Source organism: Odontesthes bonariensis, chromosome 22 (genome assembly GCF_027942865.1).
Source record: "Odontesthes bonariensis isolate fOdoBon6 chromosome 22, fOdoBon6.hap1, whole genome shotgun sequence".
Taxonomy (NCBI): domain Eukaryota; kingdom Metazoa; phylum Chordata; class Actinopteri; order Atheriniformes; family Atherinopsidae; genus Odontesthes; species Odontesthes bonariensis.
This window is the reverse complement of record NC_134527.1, coordinates 24,439,229-24,447,741: the sequence shown is the minus strand read 5'-3', so window position 1 is coordinate 24,447,741 and position 8,513 is coordinate 24,439,229. Positions and strand designations below refer to the sequence as shown.

At 53.4% G+C, this 8,513-nt stretch overlaps 1 pseudogene; it reads right to left on the bottom strand.

Moving 5' to 3' along the window:
• Nucleotides 1–860: 860 nt before the first annotated feature.
• LOC142373363 (uncharacterized) lies at nt 861–4,448 on the bottom strand (annotated as a pseudogene).
• Between the last annotated feature and the right edge of the window lie 4,065 nt (nt 4,449–8,513).

The following is an 8,513-nucleotide window of genomic DNA, read 5'->3' as shown; positions in this document are numbered from 1 at the left end:
AGCAGAGTCGGGCAGCAGGACCACAGCCAACGGGTTGGGAGTGGCAACATTCACCCGATAGAACCTGGAGAAGGTACTCGGTGATGCCCATGACGCTGCCTCACAGATGTCTTCCAGGGGAACGCCCCGTAGGGCTGCCCATGAGGTCGAGACAGCTCTGGTGGAGTGGCAGCTCACCCCAGCTGGCTGGGGGCGCCCACTTCCCTCATATGCCTGGGTGATGGCGTCCACCACCCAGTGAGACAGTCGCTGTTTAGAGAGCGCACAGCCTCTCCGAGGGCCACCGTAGCAGAGGAAGAGCTGGTCCGACTGCCTGATACCGGCAGTCGCGGCCACGTAGGCTCTCAGAGCCCGCACAGGGCACAGTAGGCGTAACCTGTCCTCCCCCTCCGGGGGAACAAACTGTGCCAGGTGGATAGGTCTGTTAGATGAAGACAGCACCTTCGGGAGAAAAGCGGGGTTCGGCCATAGGGAAACCCCTGAGCCATCCGAGTTCCACCTCATGCAGGAGTCGCTCACCGACAGAGCATGCAGCTCCCCGACGCGCTTCGCTGACGCGATAGCGAGTAGAAAGGCGGTCTTAGCGGAGACCCACCTCAGCCCTGCCTGAGCAAGGGGTTCAAAGGGAGGCGCGCACAGGGCGCCGAGCACCAGGTGCAGATCCCATGGCGGGGTGCGCCGCACTCGTGGGGGGCGCAGCCGCCGCGCACCTTTCAGGAAAAGGGACACCAACCTGTGGCTTCCCACCGTGCCGTTATCCACTCGAGCATGCCGAGAGGAAATGGCCGCCACATACACCCTCAGGGTAGCGGGGGACCGGCCGTCATTCAGGAGTGACTGGAGGAACTCCAGAATCCTAGGGACAGGACAGTGCACAGGGTCCTCACCCCTGTCCAAGCACCATGTAGTGAACAGCCGCCACCTCTGTTCATAAAGCGCCCGGGTAGAAGGCGCCCTCGCGTTTAGGATGGTATGGCATACCTCGCCAGAGCACTCAGTCAGCATCGGGTCGGGCCCTGCAGTGGCCAGACCCACAGCTGCAGGTGGGACGGGTCGGGATGCCAGATCCGACCCTGCCACTGAGACAGGAGATCCCTCCTGTCGGGGAGGCGCCATGGGAACCCCTGCAGAGCCTGTGCAGCAGTGGAAACCACGTCCTCCCTGGCCAAAGGGGGGCTACCAACAGCAGCCTGTGGCCCTGCTGGAGGACCCTCTGTAGCGTAGGGACTATCAGAGGGATCGGCGGGAAAGCATAGAGGAGAACCTCTGGCCAGTTGTGGGCCAGAGCATCCTGTCCCAGGGGACTGCTCTCCTCTGTCAGGGAGAACCAGAGGGGGCAATGGGTCGACTCTTCTGAGGCAAAGAGGTCCACGTTTGCTCTGCCGAAGGTGGCCCAGATATTGAGCACCACCTCCGGATGGAGCTGCCAATCCCCCGGCGGAGGCTTGCCACGGGAGAGCAAGTCCGCCGTCTGGTTGCGCTCCCCGGGCAAATACATTGCCTTTAGGCTGGCTAAGCGTGGTGCTGCCCACAGCAGGAGGTCCCGGGATGCCTGCAGTAGCAGTGCAGACCTGGTGCCACCTTGGTGGTTTATGTGGGAGACGGCCGAAACATTGTCCGACCGCACGAGTACATGTCGGCCCCTCAAGAAAGGGAGGAAAACCTGCAACGCTCTGTGTACAGCCCGCAGCTCTAGTGCGTTGATGTGCTGTGAGCGGTCCCGCGCCGGCCACAGCCCCTGAGCCGTCCGGTTCTGCCACACGGCGCCCCACCCCGAGAGGGAGGCGTCCGTCGTGACTGCCTCGCGACGGGATGCAATGGAGCCCATGGGCATGCCCTGGAGGGGAAACGAACGCTTCCTCCACGGGGCCAGAGCAAGAAGGCAACAGTGGGACACCGCAAGCCTCCTGTGCCGGTGTCTCCTGGCGTCCAGGTGAAAGCTGTGCAACCACCTCTGGAGGGGACGCAGCGACAGCAATCCTAAGGGGACCACAGCAGCCGCAGCTGTCAGTTTCCCCAGGACGCGTAAGAACTCCACGTAGTGGAACCGCCTGCCTTCCCGAAACGGGAGGAGGTGGCGGAGGATGTCGTTCACCCGCCGTGGCGACGGGCAGGCCATCATGGTGACCGCATCGAGGGTCACCCCAAGAAAAACTGTGCTCTGTGATGGGACCAGGCCACTCTTTGTAAAATTCACCCTGAGGCCCAAACGGGCCACATGGGAAAGAAGACACGTCGTGTCGAGGGCCACCTGAGACTGGGACGGCGCACAGACGAGCCAGTCGTCCAGATACGGCAAGATCTTCATGCCCCGCGACTGTAGGTGCGAGAGGGCTGCCGTCACACACCTGGTGAACACCCGTGGGGAGAGGGAGAGACCAAACGGGAGCACCCTGAACTGGAAATGACGCCCCTGAAAGGCGAATCGCAGAAACTGCCGATGGTGTGGCGCCACAGGAACGTGAAAGTAGGCATCCTCCAGGTCTATGGAGGTAAACCACTCCCCTCTGGAGACCGTACGCAGAACCTCTGCAGTGGTCAACATATGGAACCTCAAGACCTTCAGGAACCTGTTGAGGTTCCTGAGGTCGAGGATAGGTCGAAATCCGCCATCTTTCTTTGCTACCAGAAAGTAAGTCGAGTAGAACCCCCCGGGGTGCAACAGGGGGTCTACCGGTTCGATGGCACCCTTGCCCAGGAGGACGAACAGCCCCTGGGCGAGGGCTCGGGCTTTCGCCGGGTCGCGGATGACAGTCATCCTGACTCGGCCATGGGTCGGGGGCCGACGTCGGAACTGAAGTTTGTACCCGTGGGTCAAGGTGGAAAGAACCCACGGGTCCCTGGTGGAAGCAGCCCAGTAGCTGAGCTGCTGCTGGGAAAAAAGGCCGACGGTCGGCCCCGTGGCCTCAGCGTCGGGCCCCCCGACCTCTAGGGGCTCCAGGGGCACGACGGGCAGTACGTGAGACCTGAGGTTGCCCAGGGGGCAGTCGCTCAGGCGCCCGAAAGGACTGTGCCTGCCGCTGAGCAGGCTGTGGGCGTGAGTACTGGGGCCGAGGGAGGCCCCTGGCCCGTGAGTGGGTGCCGCGCTGCGAGGCAGCTGGACGGCCCCTAGGGTCGCCAGGCGGCGGAGCGCTTCTGTGAAGCTCAGACAGCTGCTGTCGGGTCTTCCCAGCTTGGACCGTGCGCTCGAGGGCTTCCAGAGCCGCAGAACCAAACAGCTCCCCCGGTTCCACCGGAACGCTGCGGAGGGTTCTCCTGCAGGCCTCCGAGAGAGGGGACTGCGCCAACCAAACCTGGCGGCGAGCCTGTACGAGAGTAGCCATTACTCGTCCCAACTCCCTGGACATCAGTGCAAAGGCCTGTAGAGAGGCGTCAGTAATACCGTGGACAGAAGTGTCCAGCTCAGTCTCCTGCAGGGATGACGACAGGGCGAGCAGCAGGTGGGACATGGAATTACCCATGCGAGCCATACGTGCTGCCGCCTCATAGGCCTTCGACAGCAATTCGTCCGTAACCCGGCACTGGGGGCGAGGACACCTCGCCTCCTGTCTCAGAGCCTCATTGGGTGAGACGATCAGGGCGGCGATAGTGGGCTCAACCGCTGGCATGCGGTCCAGGCCGAACTTGGAGGCGTCCTGCATGGCTGCCAGGGTCCGAGCATCAGCTGTCGGACGGGCAGGGGCCCTAGGGTCCCTCCAGAACTTCTGTAATTCCCTCAGATACTCTTCTGATGGAGGTACAGTTAGTTCAGCGGGGGTTGAGGAGCGCCTGAAAAAGGCACTGGCCGAAGCTGGCTGAGCCTGCGGCACGTCCAGCTGTAGCCTGGCTAGAGCCGTACGGATGGCGGCTCCCACAGAGCCGTCCTCACTACCACCCGCAGAGCCACGGGCTGAAGAAAGGGAGCCCGCTGCAGAAGGACGGGAGGCTTCGTCTCCCAGGAGCACGTCCGGAGCGTAGTCCTGAAACATAGTAGCCGAAGCTGCTATGGAAAACGCATCCTCCTCCGGCCCGAAGGAGGCCGCTGGAGGAACAAGGGCACCTGGCAGGGTTGCTCCAGCCCCAGGCTGGAGAGCCAGGAGGAGGGACTTCATGCTGTCAAGCTCCGCTGTCAGCTGATCCACTCTAGAAGTAAGCCCGGACCCCTTGGCCCTCTTCCCGGAGGTGGGGCCTGCAGTCTCAGCAGGCCGACGCCGTGGTCGGGTAGACCGAGACGGGGCCAGCCGCTGGTCAGGGGTCAACTGGGGAGACAAGGGAGGGCCCAACAGGCGCTCTACCTCGGCCAGCCTCGCGGCCCTGACAGCATGAGGCAAAATGCCACAATTCATGCAGGACTCATCTGAGAGACCCTGCCTCAGATGTCCGAGGCCGAGGCACGAAGGACACAGATCATGGCCATCCTCAAGCTGTAGAGGAGCCATACAGGCCGAGCAGGAGTGGTTGTGATCCATGTCGGGACCACCTCTAGCTCTAATATATAAATATATATATATATATATATATATATACACACACATGTATTTGCCGATAGTACGTATGTACTAATTCTTATTCATATATTTCTTCTTTTTTTTTTTTTTTTTTTTCAGAAGAAAATTCTTTACTTATAGATGAATGCTGGGAGCGGGAGCCGCAAACGGTGCCTTCACCGACAATCAACTATAGGCCACCTGTTCTGGGAGCGGGGGGCGCACACGCCGCCGTACACCAGGAGAGGGGCAATTGTATATTTAAACACTTATCTATAGGCGGATGCCGGGAGCGGGAGCCGCAAACGGTGCCTTCACCGACAACCACTATATGCCGCCTGTGCTGGGAGCGGGGGGCGCACACGCCACCGTACACCAGGAGAGGGGCAATTGTATATTTAAACACTTATCTATAGGCGGATGCCGGGAGCGGGAGCCGCAAACGGTGCCTTCACCGACAACCACTATAGGCCGCCTGTGCTGGGAGCGGGGGGCGCACACGCCGCCTTACACCAGGAGAGGGGCTATTGCTGTATTTATACACCATCTATAGGTGGATGCCGGGAGCGGGAGCCGCAAACGGTGCCTTCGCCGACAACCACTATAGGCCGCCTGTGCTGGGAGCGGGGGGCGCACACGCCGCCTTACACCAGGAGAGGGGCTAGTGCAAGTTCTATTAGCTATAGGTGGATGCCGGGAGCGGGAGCCGCAAACGGAGCCTTCACCGACAACCACTATAGGCCACCTGTGCTGGGAGCGGCGGGCGCAAACGCCGCCTTACACCAGGAGAGGGGCAGAACAAATAGCAGCAACAAAATCAAAGAACCGGCACAACCGAGTTGGCCGCTTAACATAAGTAGGTTACAGATGCCGGGAGAGGGCTAGCAATGCAGCTTCACCGACAATGCAACTATAAACAGACTGTTACTCACGTGCAGCGCACAGCACCGGGAGAAGGAGCGAGCATGCTACCTAGACCGGCGCTTGTAACAGCTGGTCAGTAAACTTCATCAGCCGAGGGAAAAAAAGGTTACATACCTCTCGGCAGTTCGCCGCGGTCTCTGAAGGGCGAGCAGCTCGCAGCCTCGACGGGACGTCGCGAGACCACCAGCAGCGAACGATGAAGTAGAATTGGTTTTAGAATTCGTCTCATATGCAGACGCAGTACTTACCTTGCGCAGCGAGAAGATGAAAAAGGACTGACCTGCTGATGTTGCCGGAAGTATATAGGCTCTCCGGGGTCAGCAGGGGGTCACGAGTGACGTTGTTGGTATTAACACTCGACCTGCGCATGCGCAAGATGTATCATCCAGTGCTTGAAAGCACCGCCTCTGGCGGTCAGTAAGGATGAAATAGAACTCAGAGCTCTGCTGGGTTTATACTCTGCTAGCATGTCATTCATGTATTCTGGACCTAAACCATTCCGTGATTTGTAGACGAGCAGCAGAACTTTAAAATCTATTCTGTATCTGACCGGGAGCCAATGTAAAGACTTGAGAACTGGGGTGATGTGATGTGATCTCTTTGTTCTGGTTAAAACTCGGGCTGCAGCGTTCTGAATGAGCTGCAGCTGTTTGAGACTCTTTTGGGGGAGTCAAGTCAGAAGACCGTTACAGTAGTCAAGTCTGCTGGAGATGAAAACATGAATCAGCTTCTCCTGATCTGTTTGAGACATGAAACCCTTAATTCTGGATTTGTTCTTAAGTTGATAAAAGGCTGATTTGGTGACTGATTTGATATGATTGTTGAAGGTCAGGTCTGAGTCTATCAGCACGCCGAGGTTCCGGACTTGGTCTTTAGTTTCTAGAGACAGTGACTCAAGATGTTTACTGACAACAAACCTCTTCTCTTTGTTGCCAAACACAATGACCTCAGTTTTTTCTTGATTTAACTGAAGGAAATTTTGGTTCATCCCCTTTTTGACTTGCTCTAAGCAGTCGCACAATGACTCTATAGGACTGCAGTCATCTGGAGACAGTGCGAGATATATCTGTGTGTCATCTGCATAGCTGTGGTAGTTGACTTTAGAGTTCTTCAGAATTTGACCGAGAGGCAGCATGTGTAGAGTGAACAGAAGGGGTCCAAGAACTGACCCCTGAGGAACTCCACATGTCATAGCCACTCGATCAGATTGATTACTTCCAATAGTCACAAAATAACTCCGCTCCTCCAAGTAGGACCTGAACCATTCTAGGACTGTCCCGCTGAGTCCTGCCCAGGTTTCCAACCTGTTCAGCAGTATACTGTGATCCACAGTGTCAAATGCAGCACTGAGATCCAACAATACCAGAACTGACACCTTGCCTGAGTCAGTGTTCAACCTTATGTCATTTAACACTTTAATAAGAGCCGTTTCTGTACTGTGGTGAGGTCGGAAGCCTGACTGAAATTTGTCAAGGAGTCCACTGGAGTTCAAGAAGTTACTGAGTTGATTAAAAACCACTTTCTCAACAATCTTGGCTATAAAAGGAAGATTTGAGATGGGTCTGTAGTTGGTTAAAATGGAAGTATCCAATGTTCTCTTTTTTAGGAGTGGCTTGATGGCAGCTACTTTTAAGGGTTTAGGAAACGTGCCTGATTGAAGTGAGCAGTTTATTATTTGCTGCAAATCTGTTTGGACAGAGCTTACAATAGTTTTAAAGAAGTCAGATGGCATTGTGTCAAGACAGGATGTTGATGGTTTAAGATGCTGGACTGTTTCTTCAATGGTTTTTTGGTCAACTGTATTGAATTCTGACATCATAGTTGATTGATTCCTAGGTGGTTTTAAGGTTTGCATCATTTTATTATTTTGCTTTAAAATGCTTGAAGTGGATACCGTGCACACTAACTGCCATGGGCATGAGGAAATCCTAAACTGTGATTGAAAAGGGTCTCCAAAAACACTTTGAGAGTTTTCAAAAAGAAAAGTTACTTTTGTGTAAAATAGTAAAAAAGACATGTACCTCATTTTGCATTTAGCTTTGCGTGATGTTTACAGTGGTAATATATCAAATTTAACCCTGCAGATAATCCAGAAAACACAGACAAACTTCAGGATAGAGTGTAATCAAATGAAATAAATCTTTTTCTGAAGGCCATCAAATGCTTATTTCAAGATACCATCTGAAGGAGCTATAATAAATGACAATTGAAGAACTTAAAAACTTTGTACAGAAATGCTCCTTTATGTAAGCAAGTGAATACATAATAGTCAGTTGCACTTTGTTAAAGTTAATTAGTCTGTGACCATTTGACAGCTGTGTCAAACTGAACATAAAAATAGGATGGATCTTGTAAATTTGTCTTAGAGGAAACATTTTAAACTAAATTACTACCTTCTGAAGATTAATTTTGCATCAAGCTTATTCCCATGGTGTAGATTACTGAAAGTAGGGGTTGCTATGTTATTTTATAAGAACAAAAACACTCACCATTATCTCTTCTTGAGAGAAATCTTGTTTTAATTAAAACACACTTTTGGCTGCCATACACTGACATCAAAATGCCTAGAAGTTCTTATCTAGATATGTTTTGGCTTTTGAAATCGAAGTAAGGTAGAAATACTGCAATGTCTGCATATTACACCTGCTGAATAAAGCAAAATTGATATTTAAAGTTATATTTTCCTGAGCATGGCCTCGGAAGTGTAGTAACATAAAAGATGAACATTTACTGCTACAAAATGCTTCTTTATGGCAGAAACCTCCATATCCAGTCAAAATTATATCCATTCAAAGGGACCAGTGTGAGGGAGAGTGGTGGTGGGTTTTATAAACATCTTTAACCTGAAGACTTGTATTATACAATATAATCAACTGACAATGTTCCAAGCACCACTGCACCATGATTATTGAGACTGCACCTGTTGGTCTTTTTATTCTCCACAGGCTCATTTATTTTATACTCACAATGTTGGCAAATTTTCCTCAGAAAAAAACTATAATTTAAAAAACAAATGGTTCTTGATTTCAGATCACTGTGGACAAAAGTCATGCCCACTTTCACAGAGAACAGGCTTAGATAATTACTACCATACTCAGCTGACTATTTGATGTCTTTTTCATA